The sequence below is a fragment of the Diplotaxodon limnothrissa genome, linkage group LG7, assembly GCF_057381915.1.
Source record: "Diplotaxodon limnothrissa isolate DT_005_m linkage group LG7, D_limnothrissa_male_GT1.1, whole genome shotgun sequence".
NCBI classification, from domain to species: domain Eukaryota; kingdom Metazoa; phylum Chordata; class Actinopteri; order Cichliformes; family Cichlidae; genus Diplotaxodon; species Diplotaxodon limnothrissa.
Window position 1 is genome coordinate 34,196,452 of NC_140602.1, and position 16,500 is coordinate 34,212,951.

General features: G+C 40.8%; 1 protein-coding gene across 1 annotated transcript in view; it reads right to left on the reverse strand.

Annotated features, from left to right (window-relative positions):
- Positions 1 to 12,765, reverse strand: part of rab27b (RAB27B, member RAS oncogene family) — a 74,521-nt gene extending 61,756 nt beyond the window's left edge. Inside the window, exon 1 of the mRNA XM_085357960.1 lies at positions 12,595 to 12,765. The gene's annotated coding sequence lies outside the window, so the exon portion shown is untranslated. The remainder of the gene's footprint in view (positions 1 to 12,594) is intronic.
- Between the last annotated feature and the right edge of the window lie 3,735 nt (positions 12,766 to 16,500).

Genomic DNA, 16,500 nt, shown 5'->3' on the forward strand with positions numbered 1-16,500 from the left:
TAGACCACACCCCTTCTCATTACAGAGATGCACATCACCTAATATGCTTCATTGGTAGTAGGCTTTCGAGCCTATACAGCTTGGAGTAAGACAACATGCATGAAGAGGATGATGTGGACAAAATACTCATTTGCCTAATAATTCTGCACTCCCTGTATATCATGCGTAAGCCTCAGAGAACCATAGTGCCTCTTTAGTATAAGAATCGATGTTAGTCACAATCATTAAAAACGGCAGTACCCAGCAAGGAGTTCCCCATCATGAGAAGTTGTAATCCTGGTATTTATGAGCAAGGATAAAAGTGGCAGCTGCAAGGAGAAAATGTACCGCCGAGCTGATTTACTGTCCAGAAGAGCAGTCTTCATTATTGATTCTTCTGTGCTTTCAGATCCTGCAGTCAGCCAAAGATTTCCTGTTCTTACCCTTTCAGTCTGTACAGCCTCCATCTCTCTGCCTAAAGCAGAGAAAAACTTTTTTTGGGCTGTATTTTAATGTGTTAGGAGGAGAGCTGACCAGCAAGTCAGTCCGGCACTAAACACTGTCACCAATAATTCAGCTTTTGCAGTCAGGACCATATATTTGGACGATGGCAATAGTTCCAGATTTTGACCTCTTTACACCACCGTGAAAATTGGATAAAAATTGAGCAACTAAGATGTGACTGAAGAAAAGTCATAACCCTGAAAAGTAAACTGAAAACTGATAAGTGTTACAGCCAGATGTGGCCTGCTCTCTATTCATTTAGAGGAAATTAAGGAGATAAAAATCGCATCTGGAACCTTTAAGTGTTGAATCTGTATCAGATCGCTGTTCATCTCAATAGAGAAGACTCACAGGTTCCACACTTAAGAAAATAAACCTTGCAGCAGTTTGTGCAGTTACTTAAATTTTTCTGGTGAGGACAATATTGTAAAAAAATATTTTTTTTAAAATAGCATTGTTCAGATATTATGAGATTCTTTGTATGTATGGTAGTCCATGTTTGGCATCCCATGCCTTTGAAATCCTCCTCTCTCATCCTGTTTATCCAGCTGTAAATTATACAGACTGACTGGCTGAACCGAGTGAGACCCTTGAGATCAAATCGTTAACCTGAATGTGTCACAGCATCTTTATCCTCAAACCAAAATACAACTCGAAAAACTACAGAGAGTTTAACTATACACAGGTTTGTGACTGGTCGCTGGCACCAGTTTTCATTATTAACCAATTTACTGTTTTCTCTTTCATTTGTAAAGGCAATTTACCAGTTATTAAACTAACTGCATCAGTTAACAGTCTAACAACTGTGTTGATAATTGTAAAAATATGGCATTGTAGGGAGCGCTGTTTTGAATTTAATCAAGTGAGCTTAGTCAGTCACAAGAGAGAGAGGAAAAAAAATTAAAAAATTTAAAAAAAAAAAAAAAGAGAAAATGTTACGTTTCAAGGATGTTTTGAACCAAAAAGCAGATGTCTACATTCACTTGGGTCCCTGACAGCTGCTAAACAGTCACAATACAACAGCTGGAACAAATTTTAAAGTATAGCACATCCAACTCATGTCTTAATGGAAGACACATTAAACATTTGTTAATATGTCACCAAAGTAAAAACCAGCCTTCAGTTACTGATAATATTTCTCTGTGATAAAGCTATGAATACAGTAGGGGTGGGCGTTATAAACGGTATATGGTAGAAACGATATAAATTTGGCCAACGGTAGAGATTTTGACTATACCACTCTACCAGAAGCCTTGGATGAACCGGGATGTTCGTCTCCTCCTGAAAGCCCGCAAGACCTCCTTTAGGTCAGGAGATGCACACGCCTACAGTACAGCTAGGGCTAAGCTAAAGAGGGGTATCAAAAAAGCCAAACGCTATTACGAAAAGAAGGTAGAAGAAGACTTCTCCAACTCCAACTCCCGACGCATGTGCCAAGGACTCCAGACCATTACAGACTACAGGACCACCAAACCCTCCCCCGCATCCTCTGATGTCTCCTTCCTCAACGAGCTCAACAACTTTTATGCTTGTTTTGAGCGAGGGAATTCCAACAACTACAACCAAAGCAGACGTGACGCTGGACCACCACCCACTGACTCTCTCCCCCACTGATGTAGGAGTGGTGCTGAGCAGGATCAATGTCCACAAGGCTGTAGGTCCTGACGGCATCCCTGGGCGTGTTCTCAGAGCGTGTTCTGGGGAGCTTGCAGGAGTGCTGACAGACATATTCAACCTGTCCTTGGCCCACGCTGTGGTACCGGCCTGCTTCAAATCCACCTCCATCGTCCCGATACCCAAAAATTCCAACCCATCAAGCCTCAATGACTACCGCCCAGTAGCACTCACCCCCATCATCACTAAGTGTGTTAGAGATTTTCTACATTATACATTATAACCAAATCTCTATAATACAATATAATCAAGTGTGCCTTATATTCTAACCAAGTATGCCTTATATTTTGTGTGTTCATATATTTTCACATAACCAAGCCTATTGTTGAAGAATCACCTAACCAAGTCTATTGTTAAAGGAAAACTGATGCATTCCTTACCTCAGTGTCTGAGATGTTTGACAGCATGATATAATGATGCATTCTTTTCCTTCAGTGTCTGTGATGTCAGATAAAGCATGATATACTTCTGTATTCTTATCCCAGTGTGTGAAAGATCAGATAAGTTGATTTAATGTTTAACCTCTTCCCTGACAGTTAAAAGAGGAAGTACTATGTAACCCATTTTTGCCTTATAAATAAAGCAAGCAAGCCTGTGCTCGGTGTGTTTTGTCTTCTCAGAGACATTCACCCGTGTGGGTGTCTTCTCAGAGACATTCACCCGTGCGCACGTTTTCTAATTACACTCTGAGTCGGTCTGCAGTTGTCTCATTTCTCTTACTTGTGTTTGAACAAATGTCTACCCCTGACAAAGTGCTTAGAGTAGCTGGTCCTAGCACACTTCAAATCCTGTCTCCCCCCACCCTGGACCCCCACCAATTCGCATACCGCCAGAACAGGAGCACAGAGGATGCAGTCTCCATCGCACTGCACTCTGTCCCCTCACACCTGGACAATAACAACACCTACGCCAGAATGCTGTTTACAGACTTCATTTCAGCATTCAATACAATCCTCCCCTCACAACTCATCAGGAAACTGACAGACCTAGGCATCAGTTCCCTCATGTGTAACCGGCCCCAACATGTCCGGCTGGATAACCACTGCTCATCTACAATCACAATGAACACCGGTGTACCACAAGGCTGTGTGATGAGCCCTTTCCTCTACTCCCTATTTACCCATGACTGCAGACCTGCCGATGGTTCCAACATCATCATTAAGTTTGTAGATGACACCACGGTGATTGGCTTCATCAGTGACAACGATGAGGCCGCCTACAGGGAGGAGGTGGATCATCTGGCTGAGTGGTGCGACACAAACAACCTGCTGCTCAACACTGAGAAGACCAAGGAGCTCATCGTGGACTACAGGAGGAATGCTGACCCACATCCACCCATCCACATTAAGGGGACGGCTGTGGAGCGTGTGAGCAGCTTCAAGTTCCTGGGTGTCCACATCTCCGAGGATCTCATCTGGATGACCAACTGCTCCAAGCTGGTCAAGAAGGCTCACCAGCGCCTCTTCTTCCTGAGGAAGAACCACCTGTCCACAGACATCCTGGTGAACTTCTATTGTTGCACCATCGAGAGCATCCTGACCAACTGTATAACAGTCTGGTACGGGAACTGCTCTGCCTCGGACCGGAAGGCGTTGCAGAGGGTCGTGAAAACTGCCCAGCGCATCGCCGGGCAGGGATAGCTCAGTAGGTAGAGTGGTGGCCCCATGATCGGAAGGTCGGGGGTTCGACTCCACTGAACGGCTACCCTGAGGTACCCCTGAGCAAGGTACCGTCCCTACACACTGCTCCCCGGGCGCTGCACTGGTGGCTGCCCACTGCTTCACTGGGTGAATGGGTTAAATGCAGAGGAACTATTTCCCTATGGGGACTAACACATACACTTTACACTTTACACTTCCTGCCATAAAGGAAATCTACAGGAAGCGGTGTCTGAAAAGGGCTGGGAAAATCATCAGAGACCCCAGTCACCCATCACATGGACTCTTCACCCTCCTGCCCTCTGGGAGGCGCTACAGGAGCCTCCGGACTAAGACCACCAGGTACCGGAACAGCTTCTTCCCCACAGCTGTCAGACTCCTCAACTCTGCCTCCTGATATCTGACCCACGTTAACACATGGACTGAACATACACACACCCACAATGGACAACTGTACCCTCAAACACACAATAATAACATGGACTGAACCACCACTCACAACCACCAGCACTTTATATAGCCTCTGTAGAAATTATCCACATATCTCACTTATCTTAACTGTCATTGTAACATACCTATAACAGACCCATTTCTGTAATATATCTATATACCTATATCATTGCTAATATATATTTTGTAATATATCTATATCATGGCTAAAGCACTTCTGGATGGATGCAAACTGCATTTCGTTGTCTTGTACTTGTGACGTGTGCAATGACAATAAAGTTGAATTCTATTCTATCCTACCGCAATAGCGCATGTTGATGGTGTCATCAAGCTGCACCTGTTTTGGTCGAAAGCATTACAGCGGCTGCAAACAACATCTGCAAATTATGCCGGACGACAGTAATAGCAAAGAGATGAAGCACTTTTGGAATATGGGGAAAGCCAAAAACTGCCCTTTCTCCACTTCCGTACCATTGATTCATTAAAGCTGAATTCTCTCGCAGCTGCTCTATTCCCATGTTGCAATATTATTAATGACAAACCTCGTATTGTGGATGGATTATCTCAGTTGTTCTCCTGACTGAAGTTTGGTCAGTTTATAGCATCCTGCCATGCAATTGCATTTGCTACCAGAAACCCTCACGTTAACCTTTAGCGAGTGGAAAAAAGTTAGCGTTCATCCTCCAGTTGCACTGTGCTAATGTTATACTAACGTAGCTGTTTTGCTAGCGATCACGTAGCACATCATTATATACCAGCTAGTCCAACTTCAATAACCCTACAAAAGTCACTTCATTAATGTCGGAAGTGATAGCAGAGCTGTACTTTAATTTTTTTCAGAAATCTCTCAGTCAGAACATGGCATATCATGTTTAGATGGAAACTAGCGAGCTAACTTCCTGTTAACTTCTAACTCTGTTAAATTTAATAACTTCTTTTGTCATGCATCCGTGGATATTAAACTTAATTGTTACACCTGGTAAAGCAGCAACACTGATCATTTTATTAAAGATGAAAGAATTTAGACAGTTTTTAACTCTCAGTGATGCTTCAGTGTTCGTTTGACTTTGGGACTTGAAGCGGACGGAGCTTTGGACCCAGATTACTCCACAAGGCTCCTGACTACGGCAGCCGTAATGCTCCGGAAATCCATCAAACGGTGCGGCTTTCAGATTTCTGCGCGCCGTGTACTACAGTAAGCGCAACCAGAATTCATACATAAGGCACTGTCGACTTTGAGAAAATGGGGAAAAAGTAAATAAATAAATTTTTTTTAAAAAGTGTTATACAAAAGAAAAGACTATCGCGATATATATCGTTACTGCACACGCTTCAAATTATACCGTGATATGGATTTTAGGCCATATCGCCCAGCCCTAGAATACAGTCATTAAAACACCCAAGCAGAAAGATTAATCGCGTGTACGGCTTTAACAAACTATTAATTCAATTTCTGAATATGTTGATTTGTGTTTAATATGTGAACATTTTCAGTCTGTTTCAAACCACAGATCGGTGTTTAAACTCACCAGCATTTAAAATAATGGTCATGCCAACCAATATTAGCACTACTAAAACATCAAGCTAAAGAGCTAATGATTTTAAAAAAGGGGAAACTTAAATATTAGCAATATTAGCATAAGCGGGTTCCTATTCAGTAAAATACACTTGATTTACTTAATTATCAATTAGATTTCTCAACACACAGCAATTTGGTGTTTTTGAGACACTGAAAACACAGAACTGTTTATACCAAGGTTAAGTAAAGCTAAACTAAAAACTAAAACTAGATGTGACAACACAAGTCACAAGTTTAGTAAACTAAAATAAGAGATTTTAAATGAAAAATAGACGTCATCACTGAAAAAAAGTGAAACTGAAATGATTTTGTGAACTTGAAAAACTAAATTAAAAATCAGTCAATGAAAAACAAAATTTAAAATAATTTATGAAGCTTTAAGCAGACAACCATTGGATAGGTTTAATGGGAGACAAGCATTTGTTTGTGTGTGCGCATGTGTGTGAGTGTTACCTCTTGACAACTTTCTTGCCACATTTGCCATTTTGCTTTGCCTTAATCCTCGAAACTTTGAGCCATCACCGATTCATGGATCCAGATAGAACATTTTTTCAGGCTGGCTGATCATTTCGATGATCATTTTGGTGGCATCTTCTTCAGTGGTTTTCTACACATTTTGTGCCCAAGCCACACCAAAGGGAAAGCCAAATGGCTTTTAGGCGTACTTTTTCAAATCTGCGCTTCACTGGTATCGAAATCGCCTGCATCAGCCTTATCAGACACTTTCACATAAAGCTGCCTCAACATTCTTTTAGGGTTTTACTCAGTAGGGATGTTTGGGTTCCTAGTGCCTCTTCAGTTTGCTTCCTACCATGATACCATCAGCTCCTCTCAGCAGATGATACACTTGGGCTGAGAGCTTTTGACTTCCAATAGACCAGTAGCTTCACAATGTTTTTTACTGACTGTTTGATTTTCCACTCATACATTTTCTATCCTCATGACCATCTCTCAGGGTCTTGATGTGTCACACTTTAATATTTTCGCCTCTTGAGTCACTGCACAAAAGAACATGGGTTCCTTATGACAAGGTTTTTTTTCTTTAACAGCTTGCAGGCTATTAACAAACGAGTGCCTGCAAAATACAGTACAGTAAATAAAAAGTTCCTTCATAACATTTTGTGCAATAATGTATGACAAAATCCCACGGTACACCTGGACTCGCGTCAAGGCAGACTAGTGTGCCATAACACTCCATTTGGGAACTGTTGTTGTACAACAATTTAAATGCCTTTTGAGTCAGTAATTAAAAGATAAAAATGTATACAGTGAAGGCAGGTTCGGCATCCCAAGGATATTTAACAGTAATCACTTTCAGCCCTGTGCTATCTGCACCTCAAGCCTTGCAGCCCTTTGGTGTGAGTCATTTAGTCTCTGATATGCAGCAGATGACTTATGCAAAGGAAGGTCCAGAGAACGAACTGGAATTCTAAAGTAAAAATAAAACTGAAGTGCTTCTGCGCATCATAAGCACATAAATTTGTGATAAATCACAGAGATACACTTAATTATCCATGACAGGTCTGGTGTGCCAGTCAGCTCTTTAACGCTGTAAAATAAACGTGGGATCTTTGGATCCAGCCAGCAATTGAGCTTCAACTCAACTCGATTATTTCTGCCAGGAAACATTTGTATAACTAAAAGTTAATTCTCCTGACAGACCATACTCTCAGGAAAGCCAACACGCAGACACCATGCTCGACCTGAAGAGGAGTGTTTCTGCAGCAAGGCCCTTGCTATCAAGTGGAAATCTTATCTATGCATTAATCATCTTAGGAAGGCTGAATCCTGCTGTTTCTGGTCGATACACTGCAGGTGGGTGGCAGGAGGAAGAAGAGGAGGAGAGGGAGGGAGTGACAGAGAGCCAGAAGGAAAGGGCAGAGTGGTTAGGGAGACTGTCTTGGAGGCAAAAGGTCACTGTGAATCATCACAGCAAAACACCTAACGTGAGCGCCCCTATTCTTCCCGGATAAACCTCAAAGGTACCAACTGCATTTTCAGACTTTAGAACGGAAGCTGCCAATACAACTCGGGAAATGGCATGAAACTTCCATAAGCCTGTATATCTTGAAATCGGTCTAATCCAACTGTGATTCCATATGATTGTTACCTCAGACCAGCAACACAGAAATTATGGAGGACCAGAGAAAACTGTTAGCCCTCAAGTTTTTTCAAAAGCAGGACAAACTGTAAGCTTCCACAGAAAACCCATCCAAGCACAAAGAACACTACAGATAGAAAGAAAGATCCAATATTTAAGTGCCTTAAACCAGCACTGCTTTTAACTGACACCAGGTGGCAATGCCTGTGGTTGGAAAGCGATTTCTGGTGCTATTAAAGCCTACAGGGAAACTGCTTTGACCTCATTGACTCTCTTGACTGCTGGTTGGCACTGTGCTGCCTCTTCAAATCTTAAATCTTAAAGTAGAGTTAGGAGTGAGAGATCCAGATCATGGAACCTGCAGATCTCTGCGATACCGCATCTTTGGTAAAACTGAAGATTTTGAGTGCCTGGGAACGAGAATAGTTTGATGTTGCATGAACCATAAAACAGCATTTATAGCCCAGCCTAGTTTGCAATGCACATTTCAGATGAGACTTTAAAATAAAGAGAAGTTAAGGAGAGTACAAAACACAAACATGAAAAACCTGATTATTTATGACTTAACCCACTTTAAAAGCATTTCTGCTTCAGATTCAGTTGGGATGCTTTGTGAGTTTGCCCAGGTAAGAGAAACCATTTGTCCAAATTAGGATTTATTGACACCTTAAAAATTCCCACTGGACACTCCTCATGTTACTGACCCAGAAACTGTGATTAACAGGTGAGCAACCAGGTCACTGACAAGATGAATTTAAAGGTTTCTGCACACAAATCTACAGACCTCTATGCTTCAGATGCATTACTATACTTAGAAAAATAACACTATGCGTGTGTCCACAGAGAGTGTCAAATGGACTCGGGCTGGTTGATATGTTTAAGTTTTCCAGTCAGCTGCTGCGATCCCAATATCCAGAGATTACGACCATTTTTCAAAGACGACAACCACGGAAAAAACTTTATGGTACAAAAACATCTAATGTCACCAGTTTAGGATTATTATACACAGACCTAACCAAAGCACTCAGAAGGATGCCTTACAACCTCGAAATAATCAAGTGGCAACAGCACAGGCTTTTAAATGGGGAGGAAGTACAACCACACAGTTTTCTAAAATTGTTCTCAAACAAGAACTTTTCAGAAACGCTCACATTTTCTATTAAATGTTACCTGCTATTTATTTAGCAGGCTGAATTCTGAAAAGGTCAGGCCATTAAATACAATAGGAAAAAAAAAATAACCAAGCCTGCTGCTAGCAGCAGATAGCTTCACCGAAAAGTGTTCAACCCTAGCACTGAGTCTCATGGTGACAAAATTTCATGTGAGCTTCTTTAAGACAATGAAATGTGATGAGATTCTCTCTCTTACCTTTATTGTGACCTCATGTCTAAAGTCTGAATTGTTCATTTAAATCTTTATAACTGGATGATCGTCATAGATGCTGCTTGTGATCAAGAGGTTACGCCACAACTCGATAATGGAGCATGAAATAACAAGATGCCTCTAAACGCATGCAAGTTTGCTTTTACAACTCAGATGATCAATCTTTATATTTAACTCAGCTTCTGTCACAGACGAATTGCTGCACAAACGTGAAGTGTAACGCACGGGCTGTCATGTCATCTTCCCATGAACTGTAAAAGAGCCCCGTTTTACTCATATCCAGTAAATGGAATTTAACCATGTCCCATCTCAGAGCCTCCCTTTGTAGAAGTATATTTCATGCACCCACATGTCACACTGTGGCATTTCTGTGACTCACAGCTGATCTGGGGTCACATTTAGGGATTAATATTCAGTGAAATTCTACACGTAATTTACATTGCACATTTTACCCCTCAGCTGAATTACTGAAATCTAAGAAGGATTTTTAGCTAACAGACATACACAGGCATTGCTTGGCTTTGTTGAAGATTAAAAATTCACTGACCAGTTTTTCTGTATCAGTAGTTCACATCACAGCAGACCTGACAGCAAAGAGCAACTTTTCCCTTCGCCTCATTCGTCTTTATTAATTTGTCTTTTTATTTAATTTGACCAAATGAATAGCAACTCTAAGGAAGCCGAGGCCTTTAGTGTGCACACTAACACCAGCACTGATAACAGGCCAGCAAGTCAGATGTTATTTGTAATTTCCATTATGAGCCTATCAGCAAGAAATCAGCTTGGATTCACTCTGCAGAAACAATAAAGCTGCCAGCAGCTCGGGGGATGCCGACCGCATTACCCATCCAATAAAGGCTGCTTCCGCTAATTACCTATGCTCCTTCCATCTTTGTTTACAAACTGATTTATGAGTCAACAAAGACTCCAAGAAGAAAATACTCATTACTGTCACACCTCCTCATCTGTGTGTGGACATGAAATATCATTTTCAAATTAGGTGAATTTACCTGGATTTAAAGCAAATGAAAAAATTGTAATTGTTTGCATAGGCCAGCAAGACTTCTATTCCCTTTACCTTATTTAAATTATGCACATTGACAATGAGTAGGAGAGTCATTTTCATATTTTTGTTTAATAAGAAGATCTCCATTTGAGCCCTGGGAAGAGAAATGAATCTTTTGGGGTTGCATCAGGAAGGCGGAGGGTATAAAAGTCTGCATAATCAAAAATGCAGAGCCACCCACTGTGGGGACCCCTTGTGAATAGAGTACCCACTGAAAGTGGCTTCTAAATTATAGTAAAACTGAATATTAATTACCTCACCGGGACGTTTAACGCAGTTTGTCTGCGCTTGATTATGATGATATTGTTTCTATGCATGCTTCCATATCGACATTGAAACCTCGAGTCTGTTTCACAATGCATTGCAATTCATCACAGGTGGTTCTTTTCATACTCACCATTGTATCTTTTATGAAGAAGTGGGATGATGCTCCCTAGCAAACTGAAGAGAGGGTGCTTGTCTGCTTACCAGAGGGGCCGATGGCGCGATATGGCAGCCTCGCTTCTGTCAGTCTGCCCCAGGGCAGCTGTGGCTACAACTGTAGCTGCCTCCACCAGTGCGTGAATGTGAGAGTGAATGAATAATTGAATTGTAAAGCGCTTTGGGTGCCTTGAAAAGCGCTATATAAATCCAATCCATTATTATTATTATTATTATTACCTCAACTCCTTGACTGAATTTAAATAAAGTACCTACAATGTCAGGTTTCAGGACATTTAAACATCATCTGTAGCTCGTGTTCACACTGAGCTTGGGAAAACTGGATTCAGATTCATTGCTGCCTATAAATGGAACAAGCTCCAAAGAACTATTAAGCTGCATTCTCTGTAGGGTTTTACGTTTGTCTATCTGCAACTGTTCTTGTACGAGTTGGTCTTCATTTGTGTGTATAATGCATTTGTCCCTTAACTGTGCAGCTCTTTGTGTCAGTTTTTGAATGTTGCATGTGTATGTTTGTATGCAGTCCTCTCTTGAAAAAGAGATCTCAATCTTAGTTAGCTTACCTGTTAGGATTTAATAATAAAAGGCTAACCTTTATGTTTAAATTCCATTATGGAAAAAGAGAAATTTTACACAGAAGATAAAAGGTAAATGGACTGGTACTTATACATCACCTTGCTACTCTTGATCCCTTTGAGGCACTTTCTTACTACATGCATGATTACAGTGCAGCAGGCCAAAGGTAGGAGTACACTTTAGTTGAGGTCGCCAGTCGATCACACGCTGATATAATTCCCATAAAAATTTCTGATACCGATTCCTGCTGAGACTGTTGTTCTTCAGCTACAAGGGTACAATTAGATTTAAAGAAACACATTTCTAAATAATATTTCAGGGAGACAGAGGAGATGCAAACACATAACCTTCCAGTTAATAATGGCTGTTCCATGTTGATTCTAACAGGTAAATAATGCCAGGTTATCTTATACTTTCTGATTTTAGCTCATATTAATTTAAGGCCACCCTTACCTCTGACTGAGTGCCCCTGGCAAACAGAAGGTTTGAACAGCAGGTGGGTGAGGTTTCTGTGCTTACAGCCAAAAGTGACATCATACAGAGCCAAGAATAATTCATTAAAATAAACTTTCGGAAACAGAGTCTTCTATGCAGGCTACACCAAACTGTGGTTCGCTTTCTGGTGGCTTCAGCAGGCCACTGCTTTGTGGGAAAAAGAAAACAAACCCCACACATGAAAAGGTTCAAAGCAAACTGTTGCTGTAAAGTTGGAGCCGCACCGTTGTGCAAGACATCGCTTTATCGTTCGCATTTACCGGAAGCACAGCTTCAAACCTGAGGTTTAACGCAGCATTTCTGAATTTCACTCTCACACACCTGCCTGTCAGGTGAAGCAGCTATCACGTCACTTATTTGCACGTGCGTGAACACCCACGCAGACTCCAACTACGATTACAGTGCACGCGGACTCCAAAGAGGAAAATGCACGAGAGTCGTTTGCGTAAATGGCGTAGAGGTGCAGCGGGCTGATAACAGACTGTTGGTCTGGAGGCTGCAGACACTTTGCTCCTCAGCAGATCCTCCAGCAGCCCTGCGCCGGGGCTATGACTCATACCGCCTGCCTGCTACCGATGCTGGACACGACAAGTAACACGCACCGAACACCAACAAGCAAACACGCGTCTGCGCCAGGCACCAGCCGAGCCCGCAGGAAACATTCCGCTCTTTTCTTTTTGCCACTCACCTTTCTTTGACGTTACAGAAACAAACTCAGATCCTCCTCTCAGGTGTCTGCTTCTGCCTGGCCAGTTCGTCTCCTCCTCCTCCTCCGAGACGTCGCATCGCTCCCACAGTCCTGTTCGAGGGGTAAATCCGGGCAGAGATCAGCAGCCTGCCCGGAGCGCAGCGTGATGTCCCAGCGGGCTGTTTGTTGGAGCTACAGGCTGGGGACAGCTCGAGAGTACCTCTGAGAGTCCTGCGAGTCTGATGGATGTCGCACGGCTTCCTTTAGGGTGGAGAATAGACGATCGAGCTGCTTTCAGGGACTCTCTGTGACCTCGGATTTTTCATCTTTTTGGCTAAGACGTGCATCGATGTGCCCATACTGTGACTAAATATCAATAAGTTTTTGTGTTGATATTATTATGTGATATGTTCTATATAACAAGCACGTTATTGGTAGCGCACTCAATAATAAAAATACAACATATTGGTTTCATTATATGGAATGCCATTTATGCCAATTTAAAGACATAAATACACAATAAATATTAGGCAAATAATTCTGGAACTGTGCTATGAAAGTCCACTTTGATAATGCTGATATAAAAAGATACTTAAAGTGTACAAAAAATGCTTGTATGAATGGGTGTAAATAGGTGAACAAGGCAAAGAGCGCTCCAATAAAAGTAGAAAAGCACTACATAAAAACCAGTCCATTTACCGTACATTCAGTGCCTTCACACACACACACACGCATACCTTCATACATGTCACTACCAAGCACTTATGTGCAGAATCTCTCTCTCTCACACACACACACACACACACACACACACACACACACACACACACACACACCTTCATACACCAAGTGACTTTTTGCACAATACTCCGTCTTTTGCACATTTCTATTGTACTGTAGTGTAATTGTACATTGCACTTTATGTAGTTCTGCGTTGATTGTGTCTTATATGTCATATGTAGCACAATGGTCTTGGAGGAACGCTGTCTCGTTTCACTGTGTACTGTACCACTGCACATGGTTGGAATGACAATAAAACCACTTGACTTGTATTTATTCCAGGTTTTGGGGGCTTGTAAATGGAAAAAACTGCAGCTTCTTTAATTCCATTTGAAAATGAATCCAAAAGCAAGTAAATTCCCAAAGACTTCCATGTTAAAAGTTTTAACTTTACTGCATTAAAAAAACACCTGCGGAGGTTTAATATTTGTAAAACATCCCAGTGTGCTGTCAATACAAGTGAAGCTGAACTTGCTGCAAATAAATATCAACCTACTTTACAGAAACACAGGCTACAGAGCCTGCAGATGTTTGATTAGTGAATCATAAAACATGTTTTTGGGGGTCATGTGACCTTTAATTAAACAAGAGAGGCCACCAAGACCACGCCCACCTTTAAAGGAATGCCATGATAACAATGCAAATCAATCAATGAAAGCAAAAACATAAAAAGCAAAATCAAAAGAACACATCAACATAAGGGACGTTTAAAGAAAACACATGCGTTCACACTGCTCAGTGCCCCACATGGGATTTCAATTGATTAAAAGGGATTAGCATATCTAATTTTACAAGCTTCTCCAGATTGTTCCACTTGTGTGAGACACCGTAATAGGAAGCCAATTTGCTGCTCATAATGTGAACAGAAAAGCTTTTGAAACATATGTTTGGTTGTTGTTGTTTTTTTTTCTTTAATCTACCAGTTCTGCTGTTCCTCAGCTTTTCTGTTGTCCCTTGATGTTTGAAGCTCTTCTGCATAAAATCCACCATCTTTATCAGGAAATGTAGCAGATGCTGTCATCTGACAATAGAACCAGGTTTCATGATTACTATGCATTCTTCAATCCACTGCATTACATAAGGACCATAAAGGACCCTAATTCAATGAACCCCGTAAAACTACCCCCTGCTTCATACGCCATAAAAAAAAGATGGATTATTCAAGCTTCGAATGCATATATCACATTGCATTTATTGTTTGAGGTATCTGTGAGAAAGCGAGTTCTTACATTTCCAAACTCAAAGCACAGATTAAAGAATCATCATAACCGAAAATAAATAAAATTTTAAAAATAATTATATTTGACAGGAAACCTTTAGAAGTGTAAGTATTAAAATTCCTACAGGACTTGAAGGCACCTTGGTATGAGCGTGGTTGATACACATTCATCCCACCAGAAAATAGATGCGTTTGCAGGGTCCTAGCGCCTACAGTTACTTTCTCATTCACTTTGGTATTAATGTTCAACAGGTGGAAACACATTTATTCTACTAATTTGTTTTTATTTTACATAACAAATAAAACAAAGACCATTCAGTAATTAGTGGCAATTCTTTTTAAGAAAATGTTTGATATGTTAACCCACTATGCCATTTAAATATGGGATTATATCAAAAGATTTAATTTGATTTAGATCTCAACACAAATCAGCTACGAAGCCATATGTAAAACATGTCGGAGATGTGGTGTTAGGGAATCCTGACCAAACTGATGGAATTCCAGAAAGTACCGTCAGATTTTTATCCACCATGTGAGGGACCAAGCAGCCAAGGCATAGAGGACACATGTAACTCAAAGAAAGAGAAACATAATTAATATAACAAAACATTTTAGAAAAAACACACAATGCTACTATGTGCGTGCCTCATAATATCAGTGTTAGGTTTAGCCAAATGATTAATGAATTATATTAATGAAAAAAAAAACTGCAAAACAAACTAATAAAGTGAACAAATGGACTGATTTACCCCTGTGTGGCTGATGCCATCACACACCATGAGATACCTCCTGGAAAGCATCTGATTAACAATATCAATTTCCAACATGGTAAGCATCCCAAACACAGTGTGAATGCAGTATAAGCATACCTGAATATTTTTTTTTACAAAAACAAACAGTATAGAAAAACAATACAATTTTAGAGTGTTTTAGTGCAACTGACAAAGTAAAAATTTTTAAGGAGAGGAGCTCAGGCTGCTTCCTTTCACAAATATCTAACACATTGAACTTTTTTACTGGGCTTGACTTTAGTTTTTCCTCAAATCTTAGTCTCAGCATCTACGTTGTCATGGATACCACATGTCTCTGTAAACGTGTGAGGTGCAACGTGAGCTAGGGAATAAAAATACAGAGACCTTTGGAGCGAGCTTTCAGTGACTGTGCTTGATATAGTGGTTTATGTGCATGTGCTCAAGTGAAAGAGTGTGTGTGTGTGTGTGTGTGTGTGATCATGCATGTGCTGACTGAGTTCATGATTAAACTTTTTACCACCGCAAATTGTTACCATGGAGATGTGATTCAGAATGTCACGTTTCTCCACTTAATTAGCTGGTAAATATGGACATACTTGGAACAGAGCCTGGTCTTCCATCAAAGTCAAAGAATAGGGAAAAAAAACAGTGAATAAAAGGAGAACTTGAATAGGTTCTTGGAACATCTGCTCATCTTCATTACCAGCACTTCTTACATAACGTGCAATAACTCTCTGCTGAATGATAAATTGAAAGAAAGACCAGCATAAAGTGTTCTAAGCCCCTGTTTTGGTCGATGCCATAAGCACCTATACTCGAGTGTAACCTGTTGCAGTCCACAAAAAAAAAAAAGATCACAGCTTCCGATTCCTTGAAAAATAACTTAGTGAAGATCTAAAGATCTAAGACTCTAGATTTACAATTTTTCAAGTTTGGAAGGTCTCTTAGAGCCATTTTTAAACAACTGTAGATTCCAAGATCATCAGTTCAAACAACTGTACATAGGTACAAGTTATTCATATGTGTCACCACTATGGAATGAACTGTCACCGTCAGATGAGTGGAAATTGGTTAGGATGTGAAAGAACAACCAAGTAACCACCAATTCTCAAGACTGCCATGGACTGGAAAGTGCTGGAATGCCAGCATCACTGT